Source organism: Prionailurus viverrinus, chromosome F1 (assembly GCF_022837055.1).
Source record: "Prionailurus viverrinus isolate Anna chromosome F1, UM_Priviv_1.0, whole genome shotgun sequence".
In the NCBI taxonomy this organism is placed as follows: domain Eukaryota; kingdom Metazoa; phylum Chordata; class Mammalia; order Carnivora; family Felidae; genus Prionailurus; species Prionailurus viverrinus.
Genome location: NC_062577.1, coordinates 5,822,431 through 5,845,515, shown reverse-complemented (window position 1 = coordinate 5,845,515; position 23,085 = coordinate 5,822,431). Strand labels below are relative to the sequence as shown.

Here is a 23,085-nt window from a genome sequence, read left to right as displayed (position 1 = left end):
AACATTAAAAAAATTAAATAATCCTTTCCTCTAAGGACAATTCATAAGAGTAATTAGAAAATATTTAAACTGAATATAAACAAAAACGCTATATATGAAATTGTATGAGTGGCTTTAAAATTGTAAAACTACTTTGGAAAACAGCTTGGCCTTTTCTTAAAAAGTTAAATGTAATCTCAGCATAGACCCAGTAATTCATTTCTAAGTTTCTGGAACAGAAACAAAAACATATGGCCACAAAACAACTTGCACATGAATTTTTATAATAGCCACTATTCATAATAGCCCCCAAACTGGAAACAAATCAACCGTATGTTATTTTTTTAATATAATTTATCGTCAAGTTAGCTAACACACAGTGTATACAGTGTGCACTTGGTTTTGGGAGTAGAATCCCTGATTCGTTGCTTACATACCACACTCAGTGGTATTTTCCCCTTTCCTTCCCCCATGGTCTTCGGTTAAGTTTCTCAAATTCCACATATGAGTGAAAACATATGATGTCTTTCTTCAACTGACTTATTTCACTTAGCATAGTACTATCTAGTTCCATCCACGTTGTTTATAGGAGCACATTCAACAATAGCCAAATCATGGAAAGAGCTCAAATGCCCAACAACTGATGGATGGATAAAGAAGTTGTGGTATACACACACATACAATGGAATACTACTTGGAAATGAGAAAGAATTAAATACTGCTATCCTAATACTTTTAAATCTATTGAAACTTGTTTTAAGATCTGGCATATTATCTATTCTGAAGAATGTTACATGTGCTCTTGAAAAGATTGTGTTTTCTGCTATTATTAGGTAGAACATTCTATAAGTATTGATTAGTATAAGTCAATTGATAGTCTTAATGAATTTTTATAAATCATTGCTATTTTTCTATATTGTTTTATCAATTACTGAGAGTGGATTCTTGAAGTCTCCAATTATTATTATTGAATTATATACTTTCCATTTTGATTCTGTAAATTTTTGCTTCCTGGATTTTGGAATTCTATGGTCAGTTGCATATATGTTTTTAGTTATTATATCTTCCTGATGAATTGACCCTTTTTACCAATATGAAATGTCCCTCCTTAGTAATATTTCTTCTCTTAAAGTCAGTGATATGTCTGTTAATCTAGTCTGTATTATATAAACACTTCCTCTTTGCTGTGATTGCTATTTCCATGTTGTATCTTTTCCTTTTCCTTTCAACTTATTTGTGTCTTTGAATTTAAGTATGTAGACAGCTCATAGTTGGATCTTGTTTTTATTTTCTTTTTATATCCAATCTGACAATATCTGCCTTTTTAGTGGAGTGTTTAGTTCCTTCACATTTAATGCATTTTAATGTAAGGCATTTAATACCTTTTGTTTGGAGTGTTTAGTCAATTCACACTTCATGTAATCATACATTCAATGTAATAATATTTATGTAATAAAATAAAGCAGGATTTGTATCTGCCTTTTTACTACTTCCTTTCTATACAGCTCATGTTTGTTGTTATTGTTTTCCTCTTTTACTGCTTACTTTTTTTGTTAAATAAATATTATTAGTATATCATTTAAATCTTCTTTTAATTATTTTTCTATTATAGTATGCATCTTAAATTAGTAGTCGAATTCAGATTAATACGAACAATTCTGGTAAGAGATAAGAAATTTTCTCCAATATCACTCTATTCTTTCTCTTCTTTGTACTATTATTGTCATATATTTTATATCTATGTATATTACAAATCCAACAATTATAATTAGTGTTTTATGCAAACTTGTGTTTTTTAAAGAAATGAAGAGAAAAAAGGAAAACAAGTATTCACATGACGTTTTATATTTACCCACATTTTTATTTTTTACAATGCTCCTCACTACTTGGTGTAATTTAAGTTACTGATGTTGTTTCCTTTTTTTGCCTAGATGACTCCCTTTAGTATTGCTTGTAAGTCTTGTCCACAAGCAATAGATTTTCTCAGTCTTTATCTCCAGATTTCTTTATTCCACCTTTCTTTCTGAAAGATAGTTTTGTTGGTTAGAGAATTCTCGATTGACATTTTTCCCTTTCAGCACTTCGAATATTTTATTTTATTGCCTTCAGGTCTTCTCTTTTTAAATGACAAGCCAAGTAGATGCTAGTCACATTGTTGCTCCCCTGTGTATGACTAGTCAGTGTTGTCTTGCTGTGTTCAAGATTTTCTCCTTGTCTTTGGTTTTCAACAGTTTGGGTATGATTTTCTAGATGTGGCTTTCTTTCTGTTTATTTTAATTGGAGTCTGTCAAACTTCTTGGATCTGAACATTAATGTTTTTTTCATCAAACTTGAGAATTTTTTAGCCATTATTTCTTCAAATGTTTTTTGTCTACCCCTTCATCTCTCTCATTGCTTTCTGAAACTACCAGAAGCCTCTGAAGATCTATTCAGATCTCTCATCATTCTTTTGTGCGTGTGTGTGTGTGTGTGTGTGTGTGTGTGTGTGTGTGTGTGATTTTTCAGGTTGGTAATTTCTATTCATCTATCTTCAACTTCACTGATTATTTCTTCTATTACCTCAAATTAACTCTTAAACCCAAGTTGGAGAGATGCATGCCTCAGGTTATTCTCACCCAAAGTTGTCATTTTTTTATGAATAACTGCTTCTCAAAGTTTATTACTTTATTAATTTCTATAGCCATGAAATGAGTTTTTCCAGTTACTTATTTTTTGGAAAGAGAATGTACAAATGTCTCACTCTATTATACTATAAGTCCTGCCTCTATGTTCCTGGACTTGTCTCCTAGGTCTGTCATAATAAAGAAGCATAAGTGTAATGACTTAAAATCACAGAAACTTTATCTTGCATCCCTCTGGACGCTAGAAATTTGAAATCAAGGTGACATCAGGGCTTCACTGTCTCTTAAGTCTCCAGGAAAAAATGTTTCTGTCCTCCTCCAGCTTCTGGTGGCTGCAAGTGTTCCTTGGCTTGTGGCAGCATAACCCCAGCCTCTGTCTGTCTTCACAAGGCCTTCTTGTCTATGTGTCTCATTCTGTGACTTTTCCTCTCCTTATAAGGACAGCAGTCATTAGATTTGGGGAACAACCTAAATCCGGGATGATTTCATCTCAAATATCCTTAACTAGTTAATTATATCTCAAAGATAATATTTTCAAATAAGGTCATATTTGGAGGTTCTGGGTGGTCATGAATTTTGAAGAGACCTCATTCAACCCACTATAGTTCCCAAGCTGACTTTTGACATCAGCATCCGGGCTGACGGATGCTAGCTCAAGTTTGCATGTGTTTTGGTGTCTGTGTTAACTTTATATCACACATATACAATAAATGCTTTGTTCTCTTGTAAATTCTGTGCCTTGATTTTCTCATATTTTAATGAGCTGGGAGCTAATAAACATACCAATCTGCTAGAGTTTTTGCAAAGACTAAATGAAATATTTTTAATGTCCTAATAAAAGTTTTTGTTACATTAAAAAAAAAAGAACTGTCATGTAAATGTCTGTTCCATGGCATTACATTGTTGCTTATTGATGATTTCACATGGGTTAAAACCAAATACAATGCATCAGCTAGTTTCCAAAATGTTTAGAGAATATTTTCTTCCAGCACCAATCAAGAAATATCTGTTATATAGGGGCACCTGGGTGGTTCAGTTGGTTAAGCACCCAACTCTTGATTTCAGCTCAGGACATGATCTCATGGTTCACGGTATTGAACCCCTCATTGGGCTCCTCACTGACAGCATTGAGCCTGCTGTGGATTCTTTCTCTCCCTGTCTCTGCTCCTACCCTGCTCATGTTCTCTTTCTCTCTCTCAAAATAAATAAACTTAAAAAATATCTTCTATATATAAAATGAATCATCAACTGTCATTTATACTTTAATGGTTATTGATAAGGTGCTTGGCTTCAAAATGAGAGATGCCACTGGCGATGCTCACTATCACTTCCTCCCCAAAGTGTCAAAATATAACTCAGTGCTAACCCAAACTTAAAATACACAAAAGATTCTTCCCATTTTAACATTTGTTTCTATAGTCTCTCACCTCTCACTTCCAGAGCAAACAAATGTACAATTATAGAATTGGATTGGGTTAAACGTTTTCTTTTAAAGACCTTTTATCTTTTATCCTCTTATCAACAGATTAACAAAATTCATAATCTTATTGAAGTCATACCAAAACCCAGTCATCTCAAAGACTAAAGGTTAATTAAATCTACCATTTAGAATACTGTATACCAAAGTCTACTCTCCTCACTTTTTAGAAAGTCAGTTGTGTTGGTCTCATGTAGGGAATCTAGCAATTAAATTTAAGATATTGTAACAGGACCACCCGGGTGGCACAGTTGGTTAAGCATCCCACTCTTGGTTTTGGCTCAGGTTGTGATGTCAGAGTCATGAGATTGAGCCCCACATCAGATGCCACGCTGAGCATAGAGCCTCCTTGAGATTCTCTCTCCCTCTCTCTGCCACTTCCCCACTTGTGCTTGCTCAGTCTCTCTCAAAAACCTTTTAAATTAAAAAAAAATTTAAATAAGATACCATAACAATGTATCGAGAACACTAAGGATTCTTTTTAGTGAAAGACACTCATTTGCCCTCATAACTTTAGAGATATGTAGAGCCAATGATCTGTATTCCCTGACCTGATAAATCTATGAAAATTTTGTCAAGTTCTTAATGAAGAAGCAGGACATTTTCTCCAAATCTCTAGTCTTTCAGGACTATCACTCCATGTGTCTAATAGCATTTTTAATAACTTTATTGAGGAATATAATTGAAAAATATAATTGTATATATTTACAGCACACAGTGTGATTATTTGATATACATACACATTGTAGAATGTTACCAAGGTCAAGATAATTAGCACATCCATCACCTCACATAGTTAACTCTTTTTTCTTTTCTTTTTTTAAAATGTGTATTTATCTTTTAGAGAGAGAGAGAGCACACGTGTGCTCATTAGTGGGGCAAGGGAAGAGAAAGAGAGGGAGGCAGAGGGTCCAAAGCAGGCTCTGCACTGACAGCAAAGACCCCCAACATGGGGCTCAAACCCGCGAACTGCGAGATCATGACCTGAGCTGAAGTCGGATGTTTAACCAACTGAGTCACCTGTGCACTCCAACTCTTTTTTCTTGTGGTAAGAATACTCAAGATCTACTCTCAATGACTGTCAAATATGCAACACCACATTATTAACTCTAGTCACCATGCTCTATATTCAATCCTCAGCACTTATTATTCTTATAACTGAAAATTTGTACCCTTTGAAATAATTGAAATTAGTAATTTGTACCATTAGGAAAAACAGTAGAAGCATTCCTCAAAAAATTAAAAATTGAAGTACCATATGAGTCAGCAATCCCGCTTCTGGGCATATATTTGAAGGAACTGAAATCAGTATCTCAAAGAGGTACATGCACATCCATGATCACTGGAGCAATATTCATAAAAACTAAGATACTGAAACAATCTACATTTCCTTCCATGGATGAATGGATAAATAAAATGAGATATATATAATGGAATGTTATTCAGTCATGAAAAAAGAAGATCTTGCCATTTGATTCAACATGGCTGAATCTGGAAAGCATTATGCTAAGTAAAATAAACCGGACAAAGAAACACAAATACTTACATGTGGAATCAAAAAAAAAAAAAATGCAGTGTCTAGCAGTATTATTAACTCAAATTTTATCCCAAGTCTATCTAACACAGCAAGCAATTGTTGAAATCTAATTAGCTTTCAGATGGTTTTCCTCCATCTTGTTGCATTTCCAGGGCTAAAACTAATAGGAACAAGAGGATATTTTGGTCTATTCTATCTGATCATAGGTATTTTTTTAATGTAGAGCACATAGGATTTTAAATAAGATACCATAACAATGTATTGAGAACACTAAGGATTCTTTTTAGTGAAAGACACACATTTGCCCTCATAACTTTAGAGATATGTAGAGCCACACAGATACATATATAAGGGATAATACATGAGGCCTGCTTGTTGGATTATATTAATGATAGCTTATAGTTTTTAATGGCCTAAGTGGCATTTTCACATTCTTTATTTCTTGTTAAGAAAATCTTTGAAGTTGGAAGAGACAATTATTTTAAAGATCAACGACTGAATGAAACTCAGAACAGTTAAGCAAGATGTCCAAGGTCATACAGCTAGAAATTGGCAGAATGGAAATTCAAATTTGGGTCTCTGAATCATCATATTGCTTTGAATATTGTCATTCTAATAAATGTACAATATCATTCATATGTTTGTTTGCCATTATTCACATTGGTTCCTAAAATATAGCTTTACTTTCTAATCTTAATGAAATATACACTTTTAACACTGTTCATGAAGGACCTTTCAATGCTCTCAACTGAGTTTTGGATTTTATTAGGACTGGAAAACAAGTTCAAGGAAGAATAATCTAAGAGCAACTGGGAGCCACAGATTCAAGGACTCTATTCAAGAATAGATCAAACTGTGTTTGTGCTAATGATCTGTAGAAGGCAGGTTGGCTTTCACAATCACAGGGTGATTTCGGTTTACCCATTATCTCCAAACTGTCCATTTTAAGTGATTAGGCATCAGTTTTCAGGGAAATCTATACATTTCTTTCCACCTAGAGTACTGTTTTTGCTTCCTGGTAAACATCAAAGAAAATAAATCCTATTTAGATTATTTCTTATGATTGACACCAATAATTGGTCTCATGAAGCTAATAAGACAAAATCATAAAAGTAGAACTCATTTGGAAAAATAGAGTTTAGAGATGGTGGGGCCATTAGTTGGAAAATGGAAATATCTCTTGAAATGCTCACAGCGTAGGATGGGAAACTGTATTTTATTTCTAAGTATATATTTAAAGGCACTGTGTGGATGCTGTGCTAATGGTACAAAGATTCACTCAATCAGAACTAAATCCAACAACTATTTGTCATGCACTTGGTACATGTTAGAGATTGCTACAAGTGTGGGGAACACAGAAGTTAACAAAACAAAATCTCTTTCCTCATGGTCAGGCCATGTGGCTAGCCTCACCAATGCAGTGAGGCTCCTCTTTATAGAAGAGATGTATGTTGAAGTGGTTAAGATGGAGATGTGTCTTATCACCCTGCCTTTTCTCCCTTCTGGTGTCAATGAGCCATCAGGGGTTGTGTGCTGATGATGTCAGAGCCTCTGTCAGCCTTGATCCACAAATGCCTTCAGGGACTGAGCCCCAATCCCCTGCCCACCCCCAAGAGAACATTTTCCTCATTTAAACTTCAATAAAGCATCTTCATACCCTGACTGCTTTGAGACCGAAGTGAGGGAGGGCACAAGAGGTGAGCAGTCAAGATGGGACAACAGATAAACTCCTCCTAAGTCAGGTGTTGGGAAGAACAAAGGCAAGTGAACAAGCAAAGAGAGCCAGAGATATGCAGGTTACATACACACCAGAAGAATCCCCAGATCTTCCTTTCTCATCGACTGGGACTTCTCCACTCCCATTCTGGTTTGAATGCTTCCCAATTTCTATCCTTTTTAAACAGTAAATAGGAAGTGGTGGCACAAAGGACCCTGACAGGACAGTAAACCATATTCTTAGAAAAAGAGGGTCCACCCTCTTTACTCACACTTAGTGCTGGTGGTACCTCCAGAACCCCAAACACATTCCCTGGGTCAACACTTGAAGAGGTCTTTGTCCTAACTTAATAAGTAGGACAGACTGGCAAATCCATAGATAAGTCAGGTGGTAGACCCTTAAATCAAAATGAACTCAGAAAAAGTTATAAAACTGGCCCAAAACAAAATAAGGTTTGGGGAAATTTTTAGGAGGGTAGATGTTGTTTTGCCCCTTTTTTAGGCCACTAAGTCAGTTAACAAGAGTTACACAGGGCTATTATTTCATGTCCAGAACACTCAGAACCCTCATAAAAAGATACATAAACTCCTACATATGCCATCATGTGCTCCTGGGCCACCCATGTCATAGAGCATATTATTTATTTCCATCCTTTCAGGGAAAGCTCCAGAGCAAATTAGTGTGGCCCTTAGTTCAGATTTTAAAATCTACAGCTACCATGTGACAGGCACAGGGTTGAGCAATTGATAAATATTCTCTCACTTAACCCTCACAAAACCCTAAATCCCTTAAATTAATGGTCTTTCCTTATGCAAATGAGTTTTCCCAAAGGCACCAGGGAGCAAGTAGCCAGGAGGATTCAGCCTCAGGATGTCTGAATCCAAAACCCATCCCGGATCACTACACCAAGCTGAGCTAAGGAGAGGAAGGTCTTACCAGTGCCCCTGACTCCACCTCATAGTCCGCCTTTCCACATTGGTTTCCCAGCCTTCCCCAAGGACCTTGAGCCCAAGTGTTCACTTTTCAGCCTTTGAATTATATTTCTGCACAATAGGGTCTTTCCTGTACCTGCTTTCTCATCAGAGACTTACCCTGAGGATTATGACCCACAGGGTGTGGAGATGAGCTGCAATGATCTAATTCATGCCATAGTGTACATATTCATCACAGCTTGACATGTAATGGCTCTCAGATAATCTCTTTGTATTTCAAGGAGTCATTATTAATAATACAAAAGAATGAGTTATGGAAGCATACTATTGTCCAAAATTTATACAATACAAACGAGGGGTGTGCTACAAATACAGATTTTTCCATTTTCTCTCATTTCTCTCATCCTGATTGAAAGGCCCTATCCCCCAACCCCCCTGATTGAGAGGCACAGGTGAGGAAGCCTGGAACTTCCAGGATAAGGTAACTTTACTTTTCATGGTAAAAACTACTTCATATCTAAAACAACTTAAAATTCAATTCCCTATCCATGATGTTTTTTCCTTCCAAAATGTCTTTCCTTTCCCATCTTTTCCTATAGGTATTGAGAGCACATGGCAGTTCATAGAAAACCTTCAGCATTAGTAGGGAAGCTTCTGTTCCTTGTCACTGGCTCCTACTGTCCTCAATTTGGGTTATAATTCCTGAAAGCTAGAAGTTCTAGGTTGTTGAGGGACCCAGGTTACATCCTAAGCCTTGGATCATCTCTGAATTTTTTTCCCTTGACCTATAGACCAGGAAAGCTTCTACTTCTCCTTTCTGTTGGGGAGAAACATCCCCAGTTAGTTTTTTTCTCTTACTCTATGGTGTGGGTCTATTCTTGTTGCCTTTCACTTGGGTAATAAAGCTTACTAATTTGCTGTAATGGTAAAAAAAAAGGCTACAGGGGGTGGTGAGAGAGAAAGCAGAGAAAAGAAAAGAAAATTAAAGAAAAGAAAAGAAAAGAAAAGAAAAGAAAAGAAAAGAAAAGAAGGGAGGGGAGAGAAAGGGGAAGAGAGAGAGATGGAGGAAGGGAGGGAGGGAGAGAGGAATAAAGACTGCATTAATGAAAGAGAAAACATCCAGAAGAGTTCTGGAAAATAATGTCTCCAATACAGGAGTAAAATCAGAGCTGAGGAACCATACTAGGTAAGAGGAGAGGTTTGTAAGATTTTTACCTCTCTGTGTACATGGGAAAGGCTTGGTTAAACTGCATTAATCCAATGACTTTAGCGTCTTTTCTTCCTTGTCTTTAGCCCAGGCCTAATTGGAGACTAATGAGTATATTAACTAGCTACATTGCAACCAGCAAACGTTTGGAGACAAGGCTGAATTCAAATCCGTGTCCCACCACTTCACACAGTATAGCCCTTGGGCAAATAACTCAGTCTTTTGGGGTGTCAGGCAACCTTTTAAAAGTGGCATCTACATGGCACTTGTGTGGCTCAGTCAGTTAAGCATCCAACTTTGGCTCAGGTCATGATCTCACAGTTTGCGAGTTTGAGCCATGTGTCCAGCTCTGTGCTGACAGCTCACAGCCTGGAGCCTACTTCAGATTCTTTTTTTAAAATTATTTTTAATGTATATTTATTTTTGAGAGATAGGAGAGGGCCAGAGAGAGAGGGAGACATAGAATCTGAAGCAGGCTCCAGGCTCTGAGCTGTCAGCACAGAGCCCGATGCAGGACTCAAACTCATGAACCATGAGATCATGACCTGAGCTGAAATCAGATGCTTAACTGTGCCACCCACGTGCCCCAGATTCTATGTCAACCTCTCCCTCTCTGCTCCTTCCCCCACTCACACCCTGTTGATCTGTGTCTCAAAACTAAATAAATACTAAAAAAAAAAATTTTTTAAATAGTAAAAGTGGCATCTACAAATATTATAACAAAGTTGTGTGGTGATCGGGGTGTCTGGGTGGCTAAGTCAGTTAAGCATCCAACTATTGGTTTTGGCTCAGGTCGTGATCTCATGGTTTGTGGGTTCATACTCCAAGTCAGGTTCAGAGACAGCACGGAGACTGGGATTCTCTCTCCTATTCCCTCTTTTTCTGCCTCCCTTCCCCCGAAAATAAATTAACTTAAAAGAATAGTTGTGTGGTGATAGATGGTGACTGCACTTATGGTGGTAAGCACTGAGTAATACACAGAATTGGCAAATCACTATGTTGTAGACCTGAAACTAATAACATTGCGTGTCAGCTATCCTTCAATAACTAAATAGGCAAATAAATAAAATGGTATCTATATCATTTACCATGAAGCATTCCATACAAAGCACCTCATGGAAGGGTCTGAACATAGTATATTTCAATATGTGTTTGTTTCCTTTCTCCACCATTGTCCTTTGTTAGGAAGAAATACGGAATGATATGCCCTCTGCAAGACGGCTGTCTGCAAAACCTGGAGGCGTTCCACTTTCTGGATAAACAGCCTTACGCCTGGCAAACTGTACTGATTAAAAGTTCCAATAGAGGAAGAACAAACTAATTTGGAAGGGGTAATTAAGACTCTCCATAGTCCAAACAGGATTATTTCCTGGCCATGCAGAGAACCAATAAACCTCCGTCCCAAAGAAAAAGTAATTTTTTGAAACTGCATGAGGTTCCTCCAGAGAGGGAGGTTTCCCAGAACACAGTGGTCATTGCCGTGCAGTCAGCCGAACAACCCAAAACTTCTGCATCAACGAGGGAATCGCAGAATTTTCTGCTAAAGAAACATGATTCTACTTAAACTCTTAAAATATGTACAAACTTGGGGCACCTGCGTGGCTCAGGCAGTTAAGCATCCTTAACCGGATTTCAGGTCAGGTCATGATCTTCTGAGATAGAGCCCTTCATCATGTTCCATGCTGGGCATGTCTCCTGTTTAAAATTCTGGCTGCCCCTCTCCCTCTGCCCCTCCCCCCAAAATATTTGTACACACTAAGTGTCCATAGTACTTAAAAATCACTGCAGGCCATTTGAACCAGGCAATGGTTCCCTCTTCTCATCCAATCATCTGAGATTTAGGAATCTCACCTTCTTCTGCTTTTGTTCATTACACATCCTCCTTTTGTCTCCAGATTGTACTTGGTGTTTCTTCTCACTTTCCATTCTTTTCTCTGCTGTAATCTGCACCTTTTCTTTCCTTGTGAATATTATACTCCATGTTCCCCTTTCCTGTGAAAATGTTACTATTATCACTAGAACAAGGTACTTCCTGAATGATTTTCCCCAATGGGGTCATATTCAGCTCCCCATTCCTCATGGTCTCCTTTGTCTCTAGTGCCTTAGGTTACAAGATGGCTCTCCAACGTTATGAATAGAACCTGGATTCTAGAGATGAGTTGAATTTCTTTGTGAGAAACTAGGTAAGCTTGTCTGAGGTTTAAATTCTAATTGCCAACTTGAGCATCAGGTGATAAGCTAGTAGGCATGTGTTCATGTCAAAAATATTTTCTGGCAGGGCGTCGGGTGGCTCAGTGGGTTAAGCATCCAGACTCTTAATCTCAGCTCGGGTCTTAATCTCAGAGTCATGAGTTCAAGCCCTGCATTGGGCTCTATGCTGGGTGTGGAGCCTACTTTAAAAAAATTTGCTGGCACACAACCACTGAGACAATCCATCTCAAACACAATCCCCACTGTGGAGAAGACCTCTACACAATGAGTAGGACAGAAGACCCAGCTTCACCCCTGGACTCATGGTTGGACCAAGAGCAGGCACTTTTTCCATTTGTAGCCAGTTCATATGTTGGCCACCTTGCTCCAAAGGAAAACTGACCAATAATAGACTTTTTTTTTTAAAAGGAATTTGAAAGGAAAATCAGGCAGGTAGCCCTGAGAGAGATAAAAGTGAAAGGTGCTTGGAAAATACAAGTAAAAACAAAAATCTTCAAAAACAAAAACAGAAGTCCTCCTTACAAAGATTGTAGAGAAATAAAACACCTTTGTTATTGAATAAGCATTAAACCAGAATGCGAGGAGCACCACAGGCGATCCGCTCAGAGATTGCAAAAACAGAAAGAAATCTTACCCTTTTATACAGACAAGCAGATACAACTTGCTACGTACATGTTCTCATGATAAACAATAACTAGTCCTTGAGTGTAATGACTTGCCAGCACCATTTGTCATCCAGAGTTTATCCTAACTCTACCTGGTATTGGGGCAACCATCTCTGTTAGCTAATTGGCTTTATCCAAAGGTAAAACAAGCATCTCATATCTTTATGGCAGGAGTAGATTGGAAACTTGGAGCAAGGAACCCACTAAAGTTAGGCCTCTACCCTCCCACAGAAACCAGGAGATGGGAGCCCTAGCTCCTCTGATGTTTACATTCCAAAGAGATGGCTCCTTCTTCCTTGAGAAAGACATTCATGGTCAAAAAGCTGACACAAGTCCTATCTCATGTTCAGAAGGATTTATATACATTTCAGAGAAGAGAAAGCATTTATAATTATAATTTAATTATAATTCAATTTACATAATTATAATTTATAATAATTTAATTATATTTGAATAGAAATTATTTGTTTATTTTATATATTTATTATATATAATATAGTGTTATGTATATTTTATATATTTATTATATATATTTAAATATAAATGTATTTTATTTATATTTATATAATATTTATTTATTTATAAATATAAATATATAAAATTAAATATAAATATATATTTATATTTATAAATATATATTTAAATATAAATATATTTAAATATAAATTAATATATATGTAATGTATAATTATAATTAAAGTAAATGCTCAAAGAAAAAGTGGGGAGGGAAATCTCTTTTCTAATTTCAATGGGAGGATTAAGACTTTTTATTTGTGTGTCCTTACAAAGATCCTGATGTAGAGAGAGGCAGGTCGAGAGGGGTAGGAGGACAGTCATGATGGACCTGTGTGAGCTTTACATGATGTGGTAACAGAAACAGTGAGTTAGCAGGTGCTATAAAGTAAACAGAGACATCTATCCCAATATTCATATTTATATCAATATCTAGAATTGAGAGTTAGTAGAAACAGACATGTGCATGTAGAAACTACGTGAACAAATCCACCATTTTTTCCTGTTGCAATTGCCTTCCATCCAGAATCGTTTTTTTAAGCCCTGGTTGTCCAGATTTCACTACATTCCTCTGTGTATATGTTATTATAACCACACACCCGTCCTCCAAACACACACCACTACCTAAAGTTGCACGAAGATGCTTTGTTTCTTGGTTTTAAAAAATGGTTGCTTAAAATATGATAGAAAGACTTTTCCCTGAGGGGTTGTCAAGAAAATTTGGGACCCCAGTGTTCTGAACACCCTGCCACCCTATTAAAATTGCCTCCCCTGGGGGGAGCCTTGACATCTGGAACATGTGAAGGTCATTCTATGAGTTCAGAGTCACGCAGAGAACTTTAGCGATAACTCTACATGGTTTTGTGGACATGTAAATTAACAAAGTGAATGAAGGATTGTGACTATAGGAGGCCATCTTTGGTTTCCTTAAATATCACAGCTCCTCTTTGGTACGAATTTAATAGAATTGGGTCATCTGGGTGGCTCAGTCGGTTTAGCGTCCAACTCTTGATTTCAGCTCATGTCATGATCTCACAGTTAGTGAGTTGGAGCCCTGCATTGAGCTCCATGCTGACAGTGAAGAGCCTGCTTGGGATTTTCTCTCTCTCTGCCCCTCCCGCACTCGTGCTCACTCTCTCTCTCTCTTTCTCTCAAAAATAAAAATAAACTTGAAAAAAATATATTTAATAGAATTAGCCTCTGTGCAAGATAGTCATCTGTTTGTTCCTTTGCTCATTCATTCAACCAACTGTTATTGGGCCAGGCAGGGTTCTATGAACTGGGGACACAGTAGTGGACAAGCCACACCAGGGCCCTGCTATTGGGTAGCTATGTCCAAGCAGAAAAGCATATAAAGATACCTTATACTGGGCAACAACTGGGAAGAAATAAAGCACAGGAGGGTGAGTGCTCGTGTAGATAGGTGGTCAGAGGGATCACTACATTCTGTATTTATTATCACTCTGGTGTAGGTTAGGCCCAAGGATGAGCTAAACCACGGCAAATTACATTTCCCAGGGGTCAGTGAAAAAGACAGCAGATGGCTGGAGCTAGAGGCTCTAAAAGAATAAATATGAAAACCCCTTCTCTGTGCCGTGGAGGTGGGCTATCTTCTTAGGGCCTCCTCTCAACATCCCCCAGAGAGCACTTAAAGAAGCCAAGTGAGCGATTAGTCATTGTCACTGCTATTAGAGTAAGGGGACCGTTGCTAAGGAAGCCCTGAGATGTCTTCCAACAGTGATAAAATCATAAAGCCCTGAGGAGGAAGGCCAGGCTGCCAGATGGCGAGGACACCCATCTAGCTACCCAGAGATGCCAGTGTTATCCCAAAGCACGCACTGGGTTGTATTTATACCTGGCACCAAGAGTCTAGCCCACCTGACATCTCAGTGTCATAGCATGGATGACATAGAGGGAGTTAACAAATGCTGTGTTTGGAATGAATGCTTACAGTTACAGCCCAAACCACTGCCAGCTGACTGTGTACCTTCCCTCCCAGACCATCATCAATCAGCTCCTGGAAGACAGGGACCTTGTCTGTTTCTCTTTTCACCGTCCAGTGTACTGCCTTGTGCTTGGCCAGTGGAGGGAACTTAAGGCAGCTGTTGACCAAGTGAGACCAAATCAAATGATCGGCAGTGGTACCCACTTCCTTTCCTTCAGCAAACTCCTCTTAGAAGCAAATGAAACTAAGAAATGATAATATTTCTGTTATTGTCTGGTTTGTATTCTATGTGGTGAGAGTGAACTGTTGTAAGAAAATAAATGGCTGGAGAGGGAGGTTTTTAAATGGCCCTTGAAGGTAAAGGTTTGGAGTGCTAGAATGAGAAGCTTGATAAAGCAATAGCTCCCCTCGGTGGCCATAAAGAGTCCTAGCTTTTAGGACACCCATCGCCACCTGTGTGTTTGTGCAACCGTCCCTGGTGGACTTCTGTCGAGGACAGTTGGTGACAAGACACAGTTTGTTCATGCTCAGACTCCCTTCTGGGGAAGACATCATGCCAGACTTCCCACCACGCCTCATCCTGTGGGGTTCTCCACTCCACCATCTTGCCCTGAGGGCTCCAGACAAAGTGCTCTTTGTGCTGAGGACACCTGCTCATTAATCACAATCACAGTGTTTAGAATGTGAATGCCTAGAGCCACAGTCTGTATTGCTCCTGTGAAAGTAAACTCATAGAAAATCACTGGAACTTCACAAAAGCACTCAAGTAAAGTGATGGGCAGGAAATTTGGGAGTGCTCAGTCCCCAAAGAAGAGTACAGTCAAATGCAAATTCTACCCCCAAATACAAATACATAACTCTATTTTGGACCATGCTCAGCAGGCATCACTCCGAGGAGAGGTTAGCAACCATCCCATGAAAGCAGGAGAGGCCCTGTGCCCAGAGAAATTGGCTTTAAAGAGGACTTTGGCCTGATTCATACCAACAATTACAAAAGCTAGGGTGTTAACATCTCTTACTCCTCACAGAGTCGAAGGAGGGAGCTACTCTGAGCAAGGTAGGTCTTTGTGCCCAGGCTGGGGGTTTAGGGGTCTGGCCAAGTATAAGACTGTGACTAAGTGCTGTGGCCAGAGGCAGACGGAGAGGCAGGGGGTACAATGGTGACAAAGGCTCTGAGTTACAAGGCAGATTTAGAGACGCCACTGACTACGTGATCATGGACCAGTGATCAGCACACAGTGAGTCTTGTTTCCTCATCCTCATGTCCATGCTGGACACGTCCCTAGAAGACTGCAGTGATCAAGGTGAAGCACAAGGTATTCTGAGAGCATGCGAGGAGAAACAATCAGAACTTCGATTTGCATTTTACCTTTATGTTTTTAAATTTCTATTCTTGTATATGTTTTTAAGTCACATGATAGTACAGGAGCGAATAGATAATCTTTAACTGTTGTGGCCAAAATAGGGTGAAGGCCACCAGCTTATGGCACCACCAGTTAGGAAAACATGGGTTCAAATCTCCACTCTGCCACTTATGAGTCGCCTAACTGTGAGCAGATCCCTTAATTTTTCTGAGCCTAACTTTCCATCTGGGTATTAGCAGGATAATAATAGCACACACGTGATAAGATTGTGTGGATTAAATGAGCACTGAGCGTGGTGCCTGGCAAGAAATAGGTATGAAATAGATAATAGCTCTTATTACTCATCCACAAAATGGAGATGATAATTTCTTTCTTGCCAAATTGTTGTGAAATTTAATGACATGGTGTATTTGAAAGCACTCTGTAGAGTATAAGTTCCATACAAGTGGAAGGCATTATTTTTCCTGCTTGTTGAAAAAAAGTTTTCAAGTGACAGACTTTTAGAGCGGTTCAGTCTGACCCTTCCTGTCTGGGGCCACCCGACCTTCTCTCATATTTCCAGGTTATGGTAGAAGGGTCCAGGAGATGATTCTCACAGCACTCGTGTCCTGAGATCTTTCTCTGTAAACACAACTTTAACATTACCTGGATGGCTGGATATGGCCTCGATAGATTCCTAGTATTTCCCCAAATTCTTCTCCTTTAATATTTAAGGTCAGAAATTGAGGCGGGTTGCTCACATAAAGCAGCGCTTTAGAAAACACAAGATTTATGTACTTAATAAGATCTACAGAATCCTGAGAGTTGATGCCAAACTAGGTTTCAAAGACACGGCCGGCTCCCTGAACGAGCTATTTACACAGAAGAGAACATAACCAACTGAATTCCAGCTTTCTTTTGGTAGAGTAAATGATTTATAACTGAAATCGTCACTGTTTTAGCTCTGGTAATACCATATGACACTGGCTGGCAGAGTGATGAGCACGATCAGAAATACACATGGGGCGCCTGGGTGGCGCCGTCGGTTAAGCATCCGACTTCAGCCAGGTCACGATCTCGCGGTCCGGGAGTTCGAGCCCCGCGTCAGGCTCTGGGCTGATGGCTCAGAGCCTGGAGCCTGTTTCCGATTCTGTGTCTCCCTCTCTCTCTGCCCCTCCCCCGTTCATGCTCTGTCTCTCTCTGTCCCAAAAATAAAAATAAACGTTGAAATTAAAAAAAAAAAAAGAAAAGAAAAGAAATACACATTCTGACTCCCCCTATTGAATCGCCTTTAATTTGTCTGTCTCAGTGACCCAGGAACAAGGTGGCAGAATGAGTCAAGATGGTGGAGGAGGCAGGCTGGCACTTAGGGTTGACTGAGGACATCTGGAAACAGGGTGTTAGGTCACGCCCTCACCTCTAGTTCCTTAGGGGCACCACGTTGTGGAGGATGAAACCAGCTCAGGGATGCAGCTACAGCCATCGTTCTCCAGTCCTGAGACTTCCCGGTGACGACACTCCCAGGAGCAAACAGAGTGGAACTTTAGCTGAGCCTGGGCGCCTGGAAAACAGTCAAGGACAAGAAATCCCCCCCTCTTTGTGTTCCGGGAAATGGCTGTCTGCAAAGACCACCCAGCCCTATGTGATAGGATTAGACAGGGCTCAGGGAGACTTCCTGAAGTACCTAGGACCAGGCCAGACACAGACCCTCCCAATTCCCACAGATGACTAGCTGACCAATTTGGAAAAATGCCCAGTAACTTAACTTGATTAAACTTGACCAAGCTTATCTCCTTCCCCCAGGCCCCAGAACTTTGCCTGCCCCTAAGCTTAAGCAAGGTTTCGTAAAATGCAGAACATCTTCCCCTTAATGGCCTTTTCCTGCCCAAGCTGTCTACTCACACCCCTTGCTCACCCACCCTACCCCTGAACATTCACTTCTCCGTAGCTGTCACTACTCTTTCCCGTGAAAGAAAAGACCTTTTTGCCCAACGTTTGAGACACTTTTAGATGTTATAGTCAGAGCCTTCTTCCTATTGCAGTGGTCCTCGTGATTAGAGTTTCTCCTCATCCAGGTCCAGATTTGTTTTTTGAAAAGAAAGCTACATTTTATATTCTACCTCTTGCATTTTCTCTTAAACATGATTTTTCTTGTATTCACCTATTAAACAAATATATACATACCAATACAGAAAGAGAGAGTTGAATCTTGGTGCTATGAATAAAAACAGCCAACTCTCTCATGGCCTTATGCTATTGGGGAAGAAGATGAGAGAGACAGAGAGAGAGAGAGAGAAGAAAACAATAAACATAAAATAATATGAAGTGCTTCAGAGATAAATAAAGCAAGGTAATTGGAAAAGGGTACCCTGGCTTTGGGATGAGTTGAAATTTTATGCATGATAGTCAGATTAGGTTTCACATATGCAAATAGACCTAAAAGAAATGATGGAGAGAGCTAACAGTGCAAAGGCTCTGAGATGTGTTTTTAGGGTATGTTTGGGGTGTTCAAAGAATTTCCAGGAGCCAAATTTGGTTATAACACAATAAGCAAGGGGCAAGAGATAAAATTAGAGAAGTAGCATGTTCTAGACCACACAGGCTTTATAAGCCAGTGCAAGGGCTTTGCTCCATACTCTGAATGAGATGGAACAACAGCAAGGAATGTGAGCAGTAGGCCCGTAGTCTGACTTTTTAATAGAACTAGTCTGGACCCAAGTGGAGACTAGACTGGGAGAGAGGAATGGAGAAGCAGAGAGAGCATGTAGGGATCTAGTGCAACAATCCCTACAATGGAAGATGCTGATTTACACTGAGGTGGTGACAAGTCATAGCACAAGACAGCAGGACTCGAGGAGCTGGCATCAGAACTTGAGTTTGGAGCATTATATATTTTATATGCTTATGAGATGTCAAATGAGAGTTCTAGGTGAAAATTATATATACCGACACAAGTTGTGAGTTTAAGACGAGATCTTTACAGAATCTGGATGTTAATATATAAGAAATGAATGTTATTACTTAAACAATTCTTTTAAGTCAAATAATCATTTAATTGTTTTGTGTATTCAAGCTAAGTGTGCGTATTTAGCTTTGCCTACTCCACAAGTCTGCTTTGTCACATATGCTAACTATGCTTTTGCCTCAGGCCTTTGTCCTCTGTCCCAGTGTAATTCAAAGCACAACAAGGTAGCAGTCGGAGACAATGAGCCAGACTGCAAACAGACACATTGTTTCCTTCCACAGGAAAGAAAATGCCAGCTGGCCTGAAGATTGTACTTCACTACACGGCTCCTTTACATTCTGGGACCATCTCTTTACCTTATCCCTACCTGGAAGCAAACATTTCACGGACCACACTTTGAGGATCACTGTTGTAGATCACCAACACATTCACAGATAACTACACAGCTCTTCTTCATTTCATTCAGGTCCCTGAACACAAATCACTTCCTTGGAGAACATTCCCTCTAAAGCAGCTGTCTCCATCAGCCTCCTTTACCTTGCTTTAGTTTCCTTTGTAGCAGTGACCATTATCTGACTTTACATTATGTAATTTATTTGTTTAGTTCCGTTGAATAAAGCGAGTTCAATTAAGGCGTGAACTTTGTTTTACTGAGTTTTATCTTCAGTGCCTAGGAAACTGCCAGACACATACAAGGTACATAAAAACGAAAGGGAATATGAAAAAAAAAAAAAAAATTAAAAAAAAAAACAAAAACGAAAGGGAATAAACAGAAATATAACGACTGAATGCTTGCTTACCAATATCTGTGAATCTGTGTTCCTTTATTTTGTGTTCATCTAATAAATCTTTGCACTTCTTTATTTTTAAAAACTCATTTTCCTTATTTTAGGTATATTCCTTGTAAACAATATATTATGAGATTTGCATTTTGCTTTCATTTTAAACCAACCTAAGAGTCTTTCACTTCAATCAGGGAATTTAATCCATTTACATTGTAAATTGATATGTTTAACATATATTAATTATCTTACTTTTTTTAACTGTCTTTTTCTTTAATGTTTATTTATTTTGAGAGAGAGAGAGAGAGCACGAGTGAGGGAGGGGCAGAGAGAGAGAGGGAGAGAGAGAATCCCAAGCAGGCTCTGCACTGACAGCACAGAGCCTGACACAGGGCTTGAATTCATGAACTGTGAGATCATAACATGAGCCAAAACCAAGAGTTGGATGCTCAACTGACTGAGCCACCCAGGCACCCCTACTTTTCCTTTTTTTCATAAAGATATATGTACTCTCCTTACTTTTTCATATTCTGCTATATGGACTGAGTTTGGGAAACTCTTTTCATTATTGTGTAGTTTCTCTGATTCTCACATCAGGGATGGAAGACTAATTTGATTCCTCCCCCCACCCCTAGCATTTACAATTATTAATTAGTAACTTTTTCCCTGTGTCCTCACCTAATCATCTTTGCGTTTGCAGTACATACATTCAGCATCCCCATGTAATCCTCTGTCCCAAAACTTCACTTCAGAAATATTAAAATCACTTATGGGATGGCCTCTGTTATGCCCAGAATTCGCGATCCCCAAAGACCACCAGGGAGCCGAGTCTGATGCAAAAGCAAAAGAGTTTTCATTCGAGCTAGCTCGAGCTCAATCCCCTACCTGCACCAACGAGCAGCGGTGAGATGCTGGAGAGAGAGAGCGAGTTTCAAAAGCACAAAGGTTTTATAGGGGTCTAGGGGCAGTTGGTGAGGTAATGGCTGTGGCCTCAGCCGATTGGCTGGGGAAGGGTCGTGGCCTCGGCCGATTGGCTTGGGGAAGGGTCAGAGTCCTGTTGCGCAGGTTGCCGGGCGTGTTTTGATCGGGAAGTTTGAACGGGTGAGCGGGAGGTTACTCAAGGGGAGGAGGCGTGGTCTGAGGTTTCTGCGATTTTCCCGGAAAGGGGGCATGTCGGGGACATAGTCACTCAAGGTGGAGGACACAGAACCAGATGGAGTCGGCCGGCGTAGGTCCGCCCTTTCAGACTCATGGTTCTGTAAGGGGTTAGAACTTCCCCTTCTCGGTCAGGCAGAAGATCTATTTCAGAAGAAAGCAATAGGATCACAATTATATTTGAGCAATCCATTTCATGTGAGTGCTGCATATTATCATAGATCCTATAATATCTCAGTTCAGTCATCTCAAGGTGAAGTTTTGACTCAAGCAAGAATTAGGGTGGATATTTTTGGTCCCAGCCCCATACCCTTTAAGGAAAAGTCCACAGATACAAACCATTCTCATGGTCTAAGGGCCTGGGGCAAGGATAGGGAACATAAATCATAGATTGTCACTTAAAGGACATCACCCATGCCACCAGCATTATCAACTCCCCAGATGAGAAGTCTTTGTCCCTGTTTTCCTCCTAGACTCACAGGGTGGGGAGCCAAGTCTAGCTGGTGCTTGTTCTTACTTTCCAGACCCCAGGAAACAAGAAGGAACACGGGATGAAGGGTTTACTCTTGGAACCCAAACCCTCCCAGTGGGAAAAGGCGGGAGGGAGTTAGATCCCCAGAGCCTGTTGCTGGCTTCAGTTCTAGAGCTAATCGCTTGTCTGAGAAGCTCTTCCAGAGTTCTGCATCCACTTCCGGCCCTGCTTTCTCAAATACAATCATCACAGCGTTCCTCCAACGCTTACAGGGTAAGGGTAATTTTTGTCTCTAGCTTTCAGCTACTTAAAAAATATGCTGGTCATTTAAATAGAAATTTGAAAGGAAAAATAAAAATGCCTTTTCCTCACACCACCGTCTTGCTCAAAAGTTATTTCTGTGGTATTCTACTGGGTAGCAAGCCCACTAGCAAAAAACCTGGGAGGCAGCTTACCAGTCAGGGCTCAGCTTCAATTCAATGCTGTTATCAAATCAATTTTGGTTGTGAACACATGAATACCATGACATGGGTATCTCAATCTCTGTAATTATCTAAACCTAAGGGAGTAATTATGGCTAGGTAATGGGGGAAAAGGAAGGGAATTAGGGAGAAATGAGTGATCATTTTTAATCAGCTGAAATCGTCCAGGACCAGGGGGGCAGGAGATCTGAAAGTAGATATTGGCTTTCCTCAACATCTATTATCTTCCAAAACCAAGATAGCAACAAGAATAGAACTTATAAAGTAATAAATAACAATAAGCTGACAAAGAAGGCAGAGCTGTATATCTAGTCTCAAGGGTTTAGAAAGCAAATAGTAGGTTTTCGTGTCTCCAGTATTTAAAATCGTGTATTAATTTTTCCATCACACGATATGTGGGCAATTCAGCAAAACAGAAATGATATAATTTAAAAATTGCCCTAAATTTCCCCTTCTGATGTTTATTCATTATCTTACTCATCTTCATTTCTGGCCAGAACTGTCAGGAGACAGATTCTCAATGAAGTAATCAACAGTTCTGTGTCATGGGGACAGCTGGTAGGTTTCAGTGGTGGGTGAAGTGGTTGACTTTTCACAGATATCTCTGGCAACTTAATTGATAGATTGAGGCATGACTAAAGGCTAGACTAATGCCCTTGTGGAGTTAATTTGAAAGAATCATTACCATATCAAAACACATGATTATCATTAACAAATAATACAATGCTGTTATTCACAGCAGCATCATACAGGCAAGTAGCAAAGATTAGCAGCCTTTCTGGGTTTGTTAATTTGCTCACAAATCACAACTATAGGAAACAAAATCCAGAGTTACATAATCAGCCCTAGAGGAGGCTTACTGGCTTGCCATATTAGCTAAGACATTTGGAGTATTATTCACAGGCTTGCTGGGGAGGGTTTGGAGGGATGGAGTCCTCACTCCGAGCAGCTGTAGGTGGTTTGCAAAGTGTAGACTTGTATGCAGAGACTGGAATCCAGGGAGATGCTTGGAGAAGGGAGTGGGGGGAGGGGTCGTGGAAACAATACCCAGTAACACTGGTGGTGGCGTGGGAGTGCAGAGG

The 23,085-nt window shown here is 39.5% G+C and overlaps 1 long non-coding RNA gene across 1 annotated transcript in view; it reads right to left on the bottom strand.

The window, feature by feature from the left end:
• LOC125155849 (uncharacterized) overlaps nt 1-20,816 on the bottom strand; it is a 44,814-nt gene extending 23,998 nt beyond the window's left edge. The window contains exons 1-2 of the long non-coding RNA XR_007148379.1: nt 20,780-20,816; nt 17,565-17,708 (exon numbers count right to left, since the gene is read on the bottom strand). This is a non-coding gene — a long non-coding RNA (uncharacterized LOC125155849). The remainder of the gene's footprint in view (nt 1-17,564; nt 17,709-20,779) is intronic.
• Between the last annotated feature and the right edge of the window lie 2,269 nt (nt 20,817-23,085).